The sequence below is a fragment of the Falco cherrug genome, chromosome W, assembly GCF_023634085.1.
Source record: "Falco cherrug isolate bFalChe1 chromosome W, bFalChe1.pri, whole genome shotgun sequence".
Classification (NCBI taxonomy): Eukaryota; Metazoa; Chordata; class Aves; order Falconiformes; family Falconidae; genus Falco; species Falco cherrug.
Genome location: NC_073719.1, coordinates 16,565,853 through 16,583,114, shown reverse-complemented (window position 1 = coordinate 16,583,114; position 17,262 = coordinate 16,565,853). Strand labels below are relative to the sequence as shown.

At 45.8% G+C, this 17,262-nt stretch overlaps 1 pseudogene; it reads right to left on the bottom strand.

Annotated features, from left to right (window-relative positions):
• Nucleotides 1–16,685, bottom strand: part of LOC129734544 (ankyrin repeat domain-containing protein 26-like) — a 50,633-nt pseudogene extending 33,948 nt beyond the window's left edge.
• Nucleotides 16,686–17,262: the final 577 nt, after the last annotated feature.

Here is a 17,262-nt window from a genome sequence, read left to right as displayed (position 1 = left end):
AATGCTCCTTTTGTAGCGCTACCAGAAAAGATCTTCCTTGACTAGCAGTTTTTACCCTGCACCTTCCCAGTAGGTAGACACCTAAGCATTGCCATTTAAAAAGAGGAGAGGCTCACAGCCCAAAATCTCACCCCAAACACACAACTTGTCTCTATCTCAGGGGCCAACATCCCAATCTCTTCTCTACTAGGCACACGCAAGGCTCAGTCTCAGTAGGTTCCTGGCCAGATTAAACTATCTTCATTTCTCTGTTTTAAGCTAGTCCGTTAGGTAAAACTGATTCAGGATTCGCTCTCGTGGAGACACGCACACAAAAACGGGAAAGGAGCTAGAGACCAGTGAGGGCACCCGTCCTAGCAGAGGGGAACTGCTGGTTCCAGCCTCAGCTAGGACTACTTACACTGTGCCAAATGCAGGCTTATGGTAAAATGCACCGACAGAAGAGCACGTATAGGCACAACACCTGGAATACAGCAGGTTCTGCCAGGCCCGCTCTGTAGCATTTGATCAGCAGCTACACACGCTCTGGTAACATCTACCACACCACTCTACTCTCTGGAGACAGACAATGCAAAGTGTGCCTTCTCCTCCTGCTCCAAGACCCGAGGTGAGTACTGGAGTGCTCAGCCCTGACTGACGGGGCAATGCTTTCGAGCACACACAAGCGTGGCACTGGAGAGACTTTCTACGTTTTAAAACTGGACAAGGTGAGGCACTGGAACAGAACAGCTTTCTCTCAGATTGACTCAAATCTTTCCCAGGCTTCAGCCAAGAGCAATCACAACTTTTCAGTCTGACAGCACGGGCCAGAAAGGGGAATACTACTGTCACACCAAGACTCTCTAATCCTCCTCTTTTTCAACCGTGCGTTTTGTTCTGATCGCTTCAGGGAGAACACAGCAACAAAACCAAGAATGACACCTGCTCCATTTAGCATCGTTTGGAATCCAAGGCCACAATTTGTTCTTCAGGAACGAACGAAAAGGAACAAAAGCTACTTTCCTCCTTGCCAATGCCCACTAGGGTTCACAGGCAAGGGAAAAACTTACCGTTTCAGAAGTCAAGCACCATTTCAGTTCATTTACTGTGCATTAATATTTATAGAGGAAGAACTGGGATCAGTATTTACTAACTCACTTCTCTCACCAGTGTCGTCTTTGGAAGCACTGTGGACTTGATGGCTATCATTACAAATAGAATTTTTCACACCCTCAACAACTGCAGTTCGTAGCTCTTCACCAGTGTTTTCCTTTTCCTGCTCCTTCTCCTCTTCTTCCCGTTCAGGTGATTTTTCCTAGAAGAGATTGACCAAACAGCTGGAAATAGCAGAAACAAGCACCTTCTTAGCCACCCATCGACAACTTTAAAAATGCTTTTCCTGTGTAAGACAACAGGGAAACTTTGTCGAGCTTTGTTTTACAACACCTTCAGTTTTTCCATGGGAATCTCTGAGGAGACAGCAATGACATTAGCCCTAAGTCATTAGCCCTGGCTCTGCAAAGCTCCTGAGAAGCAATTCTTCCTGTCAGCCTAACTCTAGCTTTCATTTCAGTTACATTGTTTTGGAACACGCTCCTTTTCCTCTACTTTGCTCCAGGAAAATCACTAACTTCCTGCTCTCAATCTGACTCAAACTTTTTGGTTCCTCATTTTCAGCCATCGCACCAAGTATTTTACTAAATGGCAATAAATCTTGACAGATAAAAAACTGTACATACAGCTGAGAAAAACTGAATTTATTTCAGAAAAATTATACTGCCTATTTGTTTTCCTGCAAAACCACTGCAACCAATTAAAAAAATATTGAAAATACTGCCCAACGCTGTTCTTATACCTAAGAAACTGCTTTGGCTAGGAGTAAAGGCATTTTCTAATATAAAAAAAGGAAGATCAAAAGATGGATATACGTGAAGTATTAACAGAAATCCAGTTTACCTTTTGGTTCTTACCTTTATTACCCTTAGAAAATACCTTTGTGATTGAATCATCCTTATATAACTTACTTTGGTGCTCGAGTGAAATGCTGCTCTTACGTTTTCTTCATGCCTATTCAAGCACAAGTGTTCACTTCCTTGTTTCGGCGCTTCACACACTTTATTATCTACTTCACATTGCTCTTCTTCTGTATCTTCATCATCCACATGTTCAAGAAAGACAGAGTTTGGTCTTTGACTTTCAAGCATTGGTTTTTTTCCTGCTGACAAAGAACTGTTATCACTTTCAAAGCCATTACTGAAGCTTGACTTTTTCTCCTTAAGACCACAACTATCCGAGAGAAGCTGAGGTGTCTCTTTTTTCCAGTTTGTCATCTCAGAGTCATCATTTCTGTGAAACTTCACCCGAATCATGCTTTTCTTGTTCCAACTTTCTTGTTTATCTTGCAAATTACTTAGATTTTGAAAGACAGTTTGCTTTGGTACCGACTTGCAAGATACTTCATTATTCACCGTCTTTGGAGACATGGCAGTTATGTCAAAACAACAAAAGGAGTTATGGGAATGGCAACAGGCATGTTACCAGATTAATGGAGTAATCTGGGAGTGTCTGGAAAAGGAACCAAGTCAAGGATGGGCAGGATGGAGGAAGGACTTGGCCAGGGACAAAGGCTTAGGAGGGGATTAATAGCTTCGTTTTAACAACATGACTTATGTTTTCTGAAGTGACTAAGTGCTGTGTTTTCAAAATGCTACTTTTCTCATTTACCATAGGAAAAGAAATGTTTAAAAAACGACTTAGCAAATCTACTTTTATATATTAGCATACTATGCAATCTTTTCCAAATAGCTTACTGTTTTTCCTGAACTGCTGGGAAACATTCATTAAGAATGTCAAGTTTGGCTTCTGCAGCTTCTGTAAATAAAGAAGCCAAAAAACAATTATTTTTTTTAAAAAAACCACTAACGACAACAACAAATCTTTTGTTCACATCAAATCTTGAACACTAAATGTCATCAGGCTGTCCTTTTGATAATGGTCAGGTGCTGGCTCCATCCTGTACTTCTAAGTACAAAAACACTCCTCACGTATGCAATTCAGTGAGTATTTCACCCCCCAAAATACCGTGCAGGCACCCTTCTGAAAATTGTGCCCAAAACTATGGTTACATGCATAGCAGTTCTAAAAAATCTGGGTTTAATATTTGTAGTACTTCAGTAAAATTCAGTTATATTTAAGATCGCAGCTTCTGGATGCTTACTTGCAAGTGTGCACAAGGGAAGTAACTGTTAAGAACCCTAGACTTACTGCGTTAATTAGTCCCTGCAAGTACACTCACCACAATATCCTGAAATTTCAAAAACATGCCCAAAAAAATGCATAATTTATATTTAAATCAGTGCAAGAAAATGAAATCATGTTAAAACTAAACATGCTTGCATCTCCAGTATTGCAGAGTAGGTTGAATTAGAACACCGGTTCCTCATCGCTGCAGAATCCCAGAGCAACAGAACTGATGCTCCAGACATCACTGCAGAAGTTAATAATTCTTCAGAACACTAGCAAAAAAAAAAAATAGGCCTGAGAGCTTGTAGCTGACAAAAAGAATACTGCCTAAGCATATTCAAAAAAAAAAAAAAAAAAAGAGGGAAAACATGCAGTGTGAGATTACATGCAAGCACAGAATGCCATCTCAATAGAAGAAAAAAAGATGACCCGTTTGAGTAACTCATCCGCTGAGCACTCTTGAGTAACCTGAGGAGGAGGAGAGGAGAACTAGGTGATGAAGGATTTCAGTACATCTTCATTAAAAAGTGCCCTTTATCAGTTAGGATTCTATCACGAAATCTACAGGAAACATTAACAGTGTTTGAGGAAGAACAGAGCAGGTTATATTAGTAACTTACAAACTTAAAATCTGACTCAAATGACCAAGAACAAACAAAACTGTGGGGGTTTATCTCGTCGCCTATGGCTCTTTTGCCTCAAACCACAAATCTGCTGCATGCTCTGCCACAGCTACAGGTCTTTTAGGAAAAACTCACAGCAGAAAAAAGGCTGGCAGGTCAGAGACTGCTTCTAAGGAGAAAACAATATTGGCTAGAACTGTAGTTTCTTTCAATCCCCCAGAAAACTTGCCTTCAGATCACTTATTTTTACAGGACATTTACTGTAAATACACCATACCTTGGGAGAAAAATCGAGCTCTTCCTCAGAAGCACGCCAACTGACATCGCTCCCCTCTTTCTCCAAGCTTCTTAAAAAGTAAAGCAAAATGAGTACTGCGTCTCTCCAATCATTCCTCAGGTATGTGCTGGGTATGTTTAAAGTCTTACCCGACTGAGTCTCCTTGCGACAAGTCGTCTGTTGCTGTTCAAACATTAATTGACATGTTGAAATTAGATTTGGCATGCTAAAAACCAACCAGCACATACAAACATTTAACCTGGACAACTCTACATGTCATAGCAGAATGAAACTTTGGGGAGTCAACTTTACGTGAGACAGCATGAATGAATGAATGCATTTCCAAACAACTGCTTTTTCAAGTCACACTGAATTGACAAAACAAAAAAGACTAGAGTTATATCTCCTTTGAACTTTTATACCTAAAAGTTTAAGAACTACCTCTAAACTAAAAAAAGCCCAGCATAGCATGAATAGGCTACGTTAATAAACAGTTAACAAAATACTGGTGCTTTAGCAAGACAGTAAATAAATGAACTGCTGAAGTACTCATACTGCACACACAAGCACACACTGTTGACAGAGATTTTACTGGTTTATATACTCTACTAGCTGGTGCTCTACCCACTTACAGGTTATCCTGAAAAGGTAAAAAACATCAAAAAGCATAACCAAGATCTAATGCCTATCCTCAGGTAGAAAAATCCCCAGCAGGTCTCTATGCTGCACCAAAAAGGATAGTCAACAGGCAAGACAGGCGTAACCAGGGCAATCTATACTACGCTCCAAGCTTTCATCAATTAAGAAAGCAACTGGCACACAGGACCACAGGATAAATCAGGTCACAAGGGACCTCGGCAAGTCTCTCAGCCAACCGCCTCCTCAAAGCGGACTCAGCTCTGAGGTCAGACTAGGCTCACAGGAATTTTCCAGTCTGATCTTGAACCGTTCAAGGAGGGAGACTGCACAACCTCTCTGTTTTACTGTTCTCACCATGGTGAAGCTGCCCACATTCCATTAGAAATTCTCTTGTTTCCATTTATGCCTCTTGTACCTTTGCTTCCTGTCACGCACCACTGGGAGGCACCTGTCTCCGGCTTCTCCTTACACGTGCTGCAAGCTGCTGCTGGGTCCCCTTCAAAGTCATCTCCTCTCTACACTGAACAAGCCCAGTTCCCCCAGTCTCTCCCCAAAAGGCAAGTAGTCCTGCTCCTGGCAAAGTTTGATGGCCCTCCACCGAACTCGCTCACGGATGAAAGACCACTCTCTCTTGCACTGGGGGCTCAAAATTATACCCAGGGAGCTGGACACAAGCCAGGGACTGCCAGGTAGCAGCGTACAATCCCCTCCCTCAGTCTCCTGGCTACGCTGCTCTTCATACCGCCCAGGACACCGTTAACCCTCTCAGCCGGCAGGGCACCCTGCTGGCTCATTCTCAGCTCACTTTCTGCCAAGACCCTCTGGCTATTCCCAGCAAAGCAGCTCTCCAGCCAGGCAGCTCCAGCACGTGCTGTAGCAAATGGTTGTTCCTTTCCATGTGCAGGACTTGGCATCTGCCCTTGCTGAATTCTGTTAAGACAGGCCTGACAGCCCATTTACCCAGCTTGTCAAGATCCCTCTGAACGGCAGCGTGGCCCAGATGCACATGTTGCAAACTCAACCATAGCGCACTCTAGCACACCACTGATGCACTAAAGAAACCTGAACTCTAGGAATCCAGCCTGAAGAGTGCGAAAACCTCTCAATTATCAACAACTAAGATGAAATAAAAGGCCTCTTCAATTCCCAGGACAGAAAGGAAAAAAACAAATAGAGCCTCCACATCGTATCTATTTCAGCACTCCTCAAGTCCTCGATAATTAGTTCTCGTTAACTATCATCACAAAACGAAGTTGCTTATAAATAGGAGATTGGTAGCCTTCTATAAAGTTGTATGATGAGAGCCAAACCGAGGTCTTAGACAAAATCATTAAAAGGAAAAGAAAACAAAGGGCATATCATGTTGAGTAAGTTATCTGAACTTTTGCTTTCCATGCATAGTAACTTCAAGCAATGATCAAAACCAGTTCCCATTCTCCTTTAAAAAGCAAGAGAGAAAGTTTATGAGATAGTTTTCAGACAGATCTTGATGCCCTACCGTAGAAGTGGGATCTAGAAAAGTAGTATCTAGGGATCACTTGTTTCTACTTTAATTGAAGTCCATTTTCATTTTGGAGTAACAGAAGAGCTTTTTTTTTAAATAATATTATTTACTATCACTAATGACACAAAGCAATCACTCAATTCAGTAATAAAGGACCTGTGCAAAACATGCCAACAAAAAGCACCCCAAGCCTGCTCTCAAACCTAATTTATAAAACCAAAACCATCAGAATAGAGACCTCCAAGATAATAAACATCACAGGTGTGTTAGTATTTGTACATCACGCAACATGTTTCACAGTTGAAATGCTACTGTATAGAATACCTTTCTTTGGTTTTCCTGTTCTTGATGTCTGGCTAGGAGATTGTGGCATTCCTATATCCATTTAGGGAAAGCCATGTCAAGGACAGACCAAACAAGGACACCAGAATAAATGTGAATTCCCAGAAATTCAGAAAACCTAACCAGTACATTAACAAAGCTGTAGCAATGGGAGAATGTACTGTGACCATCAGCCTACTCTACAGTTACAAGAAGCAGAAGCCAAACCTATCACAACCTACAGAACTCTACTCTTAAGGGACAGTGTCAAACAGTGTAACTTCATTTACTTGCTCCATTGTAGAATACATATATTCCAATATTTTGAAACACCGAAACAGATTCTTGGCAGTTTACTGTCCTGCCAACTTTGCATTTCTCTCAGCTTGACTAGTCCTTGCCCAGCACTGACTACCAATGCAATTCCTTCGTATTTGTAGAGCGTTTTATACATACAGCACACTTAAAATCCCTCCGTCTAAGCATCCCAAAAATCTGTAGGTGCCAACAAACTTTGGAGATATGCTAGCCAGTTGTGTCAGCTGGCGCCTGATGCAGACACAGCCCCCTCCTACCTCAGTTTGAGGTAAAAGCCCTGCATATATTGATTTGACCATGCTGAACTGTTCACAGAGAGAAGCTACGCCACCAGCCAGAACGCAGGCATGACAAGCAGTCAGAGTGAATACCCTGTTCCCCCAGGGCTATAGGGCAGGCCACAACTGGACCAGAACGGGTGCACTGACTGCTGTGAGTGTCATGCATGTGTGCTTGTGTGTGTACGCGTGTCTATGTTGTGGAACAGAAGCTTTAGAATACAAATCACCATCTGCCTGCTCTACCCATCCTACTTAGTAAGAATGGTGTGGTTCTGTTATTGCAGCTACCCAACACCAAACGTCTGTGTGACAAGGCCATAACATTTGCCTCAGAGCAACAGGGAGTCCTGCTTATATTGATGTTACCACAAATACATGGAATGGACGTGGCAAGAGGACTCCTATCAAAAACACACACGTAAGAGTGAAAAAAAGGACCTCAAGATTGTTTCTCATTCCTTCTCCATTTCTCAATTTTCTTAAAAGGTGATACAGCAGATATAAAGCACACTGAAGCACTCGTTTCTTTTCCAAGAGCTCTATGACGAAAAACCAATGGTTTCTGTAGGAACAATACACCAATACGCAGTGCAGCAGCTAAAAAAAGCTGCCACTGAAGACATACTAGAAATCTGAACCCTCGCTTTTAGAAAAAATGCATAATTACTTTTTGCCAAAGAAATTTCAACTTCAAATCTGAAAAGTCTGTCATTCGATATGCTAGAGGTGGAAGCCATTCATTTGGAGGTTTTTGCAAGTCTGTCTGTAATCAACAAAAAGGTTCGTGTTCTGACAAAAAGTATACACTCAAATAAGCATGAGCCAACTTCTTAAATATACCGACTTGCTCACTAGAGGCGAGTATTTTGAACAATGTTCAACAAGTGCAAAAGTAGCAAAAGGAGGAAGGACTACATTGAAGATCCCAGAAAAATAGGAATGAAGAGCAAGATTAAAACAAAGAATTCAAAGTGGGTATTCCTCCGTTGTCTCAAGATCAGTCTAGCTTCTCCTCTAACAGGGGCTTCAAAGCTTTTACTGCAGCCTGTCAAAGGGACTCAGGATGCAGGACCTGTGCTTTGTGGGTGCAAGCAAGAGACCGCAGAATCAATGCCACCAAGTGTTCCCTGCATGCTACTAATCCCTCTCACTCAACAGGCCGGGGTCATTTTCCAGGAGACTGAGCACAAGGAGAAAAAGATTCGTACTACTCAAGAAAAACAAGCCCTACTATGAACAGTTTGAGAACACAGCACACTTTCTCTTCCCAAGTCCTTAACCCACATAAATATGCTCTTCACACTTACTATGCCTCTTCAAGTGAGGATTTCCCATAACATTGTGGACTTATGCTAGTAGTATTACTGTCTTCAAGGAACCGAGCAAATCACTTGGTTCAAGAACCCCTATTTCCCTGAGGGCATATCAATTTTGGAATCACACAACAGTATTATTCTTCAAGCCACATATTTTAAAATAACCCGGGCCTGTCAGTCATCACAATGCGGTACCACAGCAATTATCTATGTGCACAGGAGGCAGCCACAGAGTGCTGTTTGGGTAAAAGCAACATTTTGTTGATTAAACTACCTGTACCAAGCCCTTTCCAAAAATAAAATAAAATATAAAAACCTCCGCATCTTCCTTCAGTCTATCAAGAAACTTTACACATCGCTGACTAGATCAAAATAACTAGTCCTAAGTCAAAGGAACAAAGTTTGGCTCTAAATTAAATTCCCCTATCTGGGAAAAGTGAACTCGGAAAAATAGCCCATGTTTTGCTCATATTTCACGACATATTTAAAAAAGGAGTAATAAACTGTGTTTGAACGCTGTCTGCTGCCCATTTGCCACAAAGTTCTCATGTAACACCCTTAAAAAAACCAGAAAGGATAGAACTTCCCACTGTAGGGCCTGAGATGTAAAGTACAAGAAGTTCGATCTATATTAAAAGATTAGTTTTCTAAGATTCCTCTAGGGCTATATGAGCTCATAAGCATAGACTGGATCTTAAAAATTAAGGAGTTGTTTGTTTGGTTTTTTTAATTTAAAATGAACTCACTGAAGGAGCTAATTTTTTGATAACAAGGCAACTCAATTTTTTTTCTGGATCACAAGTTAATATGGACTTTTTAACGTTTATTTCATAAAATCACTGGAAGTAGAAGTGTTATTTATTTTTACTGGAATCAAACTATGTCCATGAAGATACAGTACACACAGAAGTTGCATTATTGTTTCTAACCAAGTGACTTTTCCAAGACGATTTTTCCTAAGTATGTCTCTACAGCACCTACACAGAAACAACCGTAACTGATGCTGAGAAATAAGACAACTCACTAAAAGCAGCTTAGTGCAGGTGAAACTATTAATATTAAAACACCACTGCACAAACTCAGTGGAAATCAACAAGACATGTACAGTCCTGCTAACTCATCTGTTGCTTCCCAACCACAGGAAGATGAACAACTACTCAGGATGAACCTTTTGCAATTTGTTTTCACAATCTGAATGGCCATCTACAGGTACAAGTACACACCCCAAACCCAAAACCACTCACCTAGTTCCTTCCCTGTCCCCCTTCTCTCTCGGTATGAAAACCTAGACAGATGGGCAATCTGGCAGGCAGAACGCAACAACCCCGTACGTGGGCCTGTAGCACACAAACCGCAGCTGTCCTCACCCCTGACAAGAAGCACCTCCAACCAGCAACAAGTCAGCATATTCACAAAGCTTCTTGTGCTACTCCACCTGATGCCTCCCCTAAAGTCAACGGCGAACACAGCGAGCGCTGACAACACAAACCCCCTAAAGAAAAGGCCACAGTGATTTTCCTCGTGAGCTCCTGCGTGATTAAAGATCCTACCTCCTCTGTCCACAGCAGGTGCACCCAACGTCAAGCCAGCAGCTCTGGCCCGGTGAGGAATGCCAGGTACTGTGTCGCCTTGTGCACCACCTTCGTCTCCGTCTCCCCAGAATGCGTATGCCACCAGTTGTGTACAAAGACTATATAGGGAAAGAGAAGAAACGTATTTGGTAAAAACAACCACATACTTGCTTATACAGTTTAATAGAACAGTTAACAGCCACTTATCCACCCTACACGTATTCATAGCCGTAGGAATTCATATACTTGTATGCATTCACTGAGAGTAATACACACAGAACTTACTGCACGGCTACTACCTACTTCAATATTCACTACAGTCACGTTCACTCTAGAGGTGCATATCCACACCTATGAAGCTATTAGCTCCAGCTCGGCACAATATTTTCAGCCTAGCTGTTAAGCACACATAACCACCTTAGAGAAGGGATACGCACAGGTACAAAGCTATCCATAAGAGGGGTGAAACTGCTTAAGATTTTAACAAAAGGGATATGTTAGATCTCTGAAAGAAAAGGCTGGTAGTTCCTGCTCATTGCAGTGGAAGTCAGTAAGGACAATGGTGCTGGTCTGAGGAGAGGACTGACATGCATTTCAGTTTGCCACATTCTACCTCTGGGTAACTGTAGGATGCAGACATGTTTTAGAGTTTGTATTGGGCAGGTGCAAGTTTAGCATCAAAACTTGACATCTAACAGACAATTCGGGGCGGAAATTTTCTTCAACATCCAGATTAATAGTAGACACAGGGAACAATACGTATCAGAAGACGTCGCCGAGCACTGTCTGTCCTGAAGCTTTCAACACACCATTAAACCTTGCTGCTATTACCAAAAACATTCAAAAGCCACACTGACAACTGACAACCTATTCTAACAATAAAGTCAAAAATTTACCTAGAATATCCATGAGTAACAGCATAATCCTCAGCTGTCCATCCGTTACTGTCTTTATGGAAAAGATCAGCACCATATCGAAGAAGAACTTTTATTAAATTAAGCTGTCCACCAGATGCTGCAGTCATAAGTGGGGTTCTGAAACACCAAAAATATGTTATGAAGTAGATCATTTGACACAGACACTGTAATTATTTTTATTCCTGTTTGCTCTCAAAAACTACTTTCCTCATTACTGAATGAGCAAAAGAAAAAGCAGTTTTCATTAAATATTAAGAGCAACCATAAAATGCAAGAGGGAGTCAAAACAAGCAAACGTTCGATCTTCAGACAAAGCTTCCACATAGACAACACTCATGTACAAACTACGCCACTATGCAGGAGATGTTTTTTCAAATTGAGGCAGTGCTGCTGAGCTAACAGCATGTTTCCTGCCAGAAGGGCCACCACAGACAATGCCTTCTTGTAACCCTCAACGAGGAAAGCACCCACTGAGGTATGACAACAGCCAAGCGCAGATGTGCTTTCACAAGTCACACAGAAATAGCTGCTGTGTGGCTCCCCGGGTTTTTTCAGAGCTCACTCTCATGCCTCTGATTAATCCAACCTAAAGAATACTAAAGAGACCCATGCAGAGTTTTGACAAACCACTCACCTTTCACAGTGATCTCGAGCATGCACATCAGCTCCTCTCTGCAGAAGAAACTCTGCTATATCTTCATGACGTTCAGAGATAGCAAGAATAAGCGGAGTGTTTCCCTCCTGAAAGGACAGATAAATACATTTAAAAATAAAAGAAAAAAAACCCTACAAGAGAAATACTAGTACAACTTTTTGAAAGAACTTCTTCAACAAATACAAAAATTTACCTTATTCCGAGCATCAATATTGGCATTATGCTCAAGTAACAGCCCCGCTACGGTTGTATTAGGAGATCGGACAGCAAGGTGAAGGGCAGTGTTGCCGTCAGCATCCGCCAGATGGGGGTTGGCACCGTGCTCTAGCAGAATAGCTACACATTCTTCTTGCTGGCACTGTACAGCCTGGGAACAACACGCAAAAAAGGAAGAACTGCCAGCACTCTGTTACAATTGCCCCAGCTTCCCAATGCTGGAAAATAAGAGCACCTTCAAAGCTGAGCTAACATATGCCTATTCCACGCTGATTACAACATGCATGCTTCTACACAGAGCTGTGTAAAGAATCCTTCCAGCCACCTCTCATTTAATGCACAGTTGACAAGCCCCACTTGAAAGAGCATAACATATTCCACATACCTTCATCAGTGGTGATCTGTTGTCACTGTCAGTAAGATTTAGTTTACACTTGTTTTCTACGAGATATGTAACAACATTCACATGGCCATTCGCAGAAGCGAGATGCAGAGGTGTCCTAAAAGTTAAACATATTAAATTAGCACAAACAGACAACTAGAGAAATAATTTCAGGCTGTGGTAAATTGTTATGACCACAAGTTTCACTTTGCACAAAGCAAGCTTAAGAAAAGATTTCTCATTCTGTTACCAGTAACAGCAGTTGCGCACCAAACACCCGAGACTGGCCAGCAAAACCCCTCCGCAGCATCTGCTTAGTAAGCTGCCATTTCCTTCACTCTAGAACTTAATCTGCACAGATTCCTGTGCCCAGGTGGTGGTCACTGCCTCCAGCAGGACTACACCTGTGGCACAGCAAAAAAGACCAAAGCTTGGGAATCTGAGAACTATGGCAAGCAACCCTCTAAGTTCTAGGATTATTCACGTGCCAGAAGTGTCTCAGAGATGTAGATGGGCTTTATATAAAGAGTATTAGCATTTCCCTGCACTTCGAGGATTTCTGCTTTTTCTCTAGCTTGCTTACTACTGCAACAAAACCAAGTACTCACTTGCACCAAAGTGCCCCCCATTACATGCAGCAAACCAGACAGCAGAACACTGTAAGCCTGAGTACAGGAAAGTAATACCCGACCCTTCAGATACGTGTAACTACGATAGTCATAATAAGCCTACTACAGAGGAAGTCCTCTCCAGGGAGGGAATACTGTGTTTCCATAATACATGACCAGCATAAGAAAATGAAACTCTTTTCTTCAAGTTAAAGCCTTGCCAGAGGAAAAAAAAACAAACAAAAACCCCCTCCTTCAAACCACAGAACATCTTAGGTCTGATGTCAATTAACCAGCCTACTTATACTGAAAGAAATTGCCCAGAAAGTCCTTGCATGTGTTTCCCCCTAAATCAGAGGCACAAATCAGCACAAGCTTCACTCTGTGCAAAAGCAAAGCACCTGCTGCTCTGCAGGACACCTGTCCCAACAGAGCAGAAGACAAGCTAGAAAACAGCTGGGACCTTCCTCCCTTGAAGGAGATGCAGTAACAATCCCACAGTTCCTCAAGAACTGAGGGGAACACCAGCACTGGTTCTGAACCACATCGCTGCAGGTAGGTCCTTCTCTGTATTTAGGAAAGCTCAACTAGCCTTGCAATTGTTTGGGTACCTTGCTGAGACAGGAGCACAACAGCTCCCTGGCTAAGGGGGAATGGAAAGGGAGAGGTACACAAATGCAGTGGCAGGTGATGCAGAAACACAGTAATCTGTAACACAGATACTTGCTACAGGGCAGCTGACATCCTCCTCCACTGCAACAAAGATGAGGATGAGAGAAATACAGAAAACTTCAAAGAATTTGGAATGTCTTGCTACAGACAGGGAACAGACTGGAGCACTGACAGAGGAGTAGCTCAAGAGCAACTACCACCACTTTTTGAGAAATTCCCATGGAAACATGCGGGATTCTTCATCTCTGAAGAAACGACTGACTGAGATTATCTGAAAGCTAACCAGAACTGGTTATGAAGGAGTCCACAATCATCTGAAAGCTGCTACTACCAACCACTAGGAAGCATGACAGACGTCAAGTAGTCACTATCAGTTCTGCAAACAGAAAAGCCTTCAGAAAACTTGGACTTGTTGCTGTCCTCCTCAACCAAGCCTCTCAGTCTGTCAACAGGAGACGGCTCTGCTTGGAGCGAGGCCTGCTGTGCTCCACAGAAGATCCACTTCAGGGAACAGGCTGGCAGAGAACACCAGTGCTCAGGGTTGCCTGTCCCTGCAAGAGGCCTCCAGTAACACCGAAGTTCTTCTGCCACCCAGCCCTGGGGACACTGCCCAGATTCTGTTCCTGCTCCTGCTGCTGCTACGCTGATCACCTACAGAGTAGAAGAGAACTGCTGATGCCTGAGCAGCCACGAAACAACCCCACTGGGAAACAGCAGGCTGGCAGTACACACTTTGAATGGCCCTTGAGCCGACAACCCAGCAGCTACAAGCCAAGCAATGAAAGCGCTGGAGTTCAGTCTGACAGGCAGCTGACAGGGTCAATCTCCCTTAGCGATGAGCTCTGACCCAGGATCCATGACTAGCTGGCATTGTGCCCACAGTGCTTCCAACTACAGAGTTGTGCCCGTCTCTGTCAGTGAGGCTGAAGGTTTTGCTAGACCACCTCTGAAAGCTGCCTGCTCCTAACTGATGCTGTATCAGGCACACTTTCGGGAGGTCTTATGGGCTACAGGACCCACTTTATGGAAGGAACCTGTTGGTGTGATCCTTGCCATGCTCCTGGTGCAGGATTTTGCTTTTGGAAATCCTGAGCAGCAAACCTGAGATATTCATACAACCAACGCACACATTGTTGCCGTTACTTTGCATTATTTCCTATTCTTCACCTCTATTTCCAATGATACCAAGTCTTCCAACATGAAGCCCTGAAACGCACCTGCATCTGGTGGTCACTCACAACACACATCACACCCACAAGCACTAAGAGGGCACAGGTGGCCTTGCAACCCTCATGGCTGGTACAGAGGGCAGTGGCTGCAGCAAGTAGGCAGGCTCTGGCCACCAAATTGCTCTCAGCCTCGCTTTTCAGCACTGGGCATTATCACGGCAAAACCACCACCGTGCTCATCATAGTATGCTGCCTTTTCTTTCTTCCCTCCCTCTCCCCCCCCTGCCCCCGGCTTGGTTTTTTAAAGTTTGTGACTTTATTTGTCCTGTTATAACACTGATAATTGCCTGGCACACAGAAGGAAACCCTTCAGAGGAAAAGAAGCTTTCTAGACAAGATGAACTTGAAACGCAAAAACTAGCGAAATTTCGTACCAGGGTCTGCTAAGAGCTGGTGACTGACTGCTGACTGAATCAGGAAGCAGTAAGAAGAAAAAGAGAGAAACTTTCCGAACTATTTCCATAAATGCCATCGGGCACCTTGACTCTGGCAGCTGAATTATGCACAGAAGTGCACTCAAGCCACCTTAAATGGCATCCCCCACCTGCAGCTGCATAAACAAATACTGGCTGGCAACACTCAGGCACACAGCCCACGTGCTGACTGGCTGCACTCTTCATCGCCTTCCTACAAATCTAGACAGTTTCAGGTGTTTTCAGGGCAATAAGCTAGCTGGCTGGCAAAAGTCCAGTCTTCAGAAAAAGACAGCCCAGGATGCTGAAGTACTCCGATTAAACCAGCATCTCCTCTGAATGTCATGGATGTTTTGACTCAGAGTCTTTTCAGAAAAGGCATTAACAGCTCAAAACATCCAAGACCCAAAAACTTCAGCTGATTCCCTTATGCTTACGGTGGATCATGAGGAGCTATGCTGCAGCCCAGGGCTTCTCCCTAAAATATAACTGCCAAGTACTTGCTGTGCTTGACTCAAAAGCACACATCACACCACCTGCCAGAAGCAGCAGCTCCCTCTGCATGGCACTGCCCAGATTTTCCAATCCAAGGCACTAGCTGTACCAAGGCCACAGAGCAAACAGCAAAGTAACTGCCACCTAAAATCAGACTGATGTTGCTTTGGCTGCAACATCACAGTCACAAAAGGCACATCAGGCAACCGTCCACACAGCACCAATACACAGCACATTTACCCTTTCCTAAACGCAGTGCTTACCCTCTTTTACTCCAGCTGAGGCAGTGCAGCTTGCTCAGCTCAACTACTAACCCCGCACGCCGAGCCTCGGAGGTGCATGCACTCTGCCTTCCAAGCGAGCCTGGAGAATGGCCCTGAGGCTCCTTCTGCAACCCCCCCGGCCAGGCTGCTGCCGGCCCCCTGCCGCTCCTGCGCCCCCAGGCAAGGCAGCACCCCCGGGAACGAGGGCACGGAGGGGGCCGGGGCAAGACGGGGGATGCTCGGCCGACTCCAAGGGCTCCTGGCAGCACAGGCCTGGCTCCCCGCCCAGGCTGAGGCTCCCCGCAGCGATGCTGCCGTTCGCTCCCAGCGCCCTTGAGCTGCCGGCGGCTGCAGCTGCACCTGCGGGTCCCGGCGCTGCCCGCAAGCCCCCGCACCCCGCCCCAGCACCGCCCGGCGCTGCTGCCCCCCGCCGCTTACCGCTCCGCCGTGTCCCGCTCGTCGATGCCGCATTTCTTCAGTCTCTGCCGCACCTGACCCAGGTCGCCACGGGCGGCCGCACGGTGCAGCTTGCCCAGCTCCTGCAGCCGGAGCTCGTAGGCACCGGTGGGGAAGGGCTTGGCGGCGCTGCCGGACGCTGCCGGCTGCCCCTTCTTCTTCCTCCAGAACCCGAAAAACCTCTTCATCCCGCGGCAGGGGCGCGGGCACGGTCCCGCCTCAGGGAAGGGACGGCGGGAGGCAGCCGGTGGGCCGGGGCAGGGACGGGGGATCGGGGGGGCCCCCGGGGCAGGGACGGGGGATCGGGGGGGCCCCCGGGGCAGGGGGATCGGGGGATCGGGGGGGCCCCCGGGGCAGGGGGATCGGGGGATCGGGGGGGCCCCCGGGGCAGGGGGATCGGGGGATCGGGGGGGCCCCCGGGGCAGGGGGATCGGGGGATCGGGGGGGGCCCCCGGGGCAGGGGGATCGGGGGGGACCCCGGGGCAGGGGGATCGGGGGGGACCCCGGGGCAGGGGGATCGGGGGGGACCCCGGGGCAGGGACGGGGGATCGGGGGGTCGGGGCCCCGGGGCAGGGGGATCGGGGGGTCGGGGCCCCGGGCAGCGGCCCGGTACGGCTGTCTACGGAGCGAACCACCAGAGGGCGGGAAGCCGAGCGCACAGGCTGCTCCTCAGCGCGGCAGCGGCGGACAGCGCCTCCCTCAGCGGCGAGCGCGGCGGTTAACCGGCCGGCGGGCTCTGCTGGCGGGGGCGGGGTCTGCTCCGGCGCGTGTCCAGCGCGAGTGACGTCACTTCCTGCCCCGCGGTGCCCGGCGGCTCCTGCGCGGTGCCCGGCCGCGGCGCTGCCGAGCGGGGCCGGGGGCAGCGAGAGGCGCGGCGGGTGGCG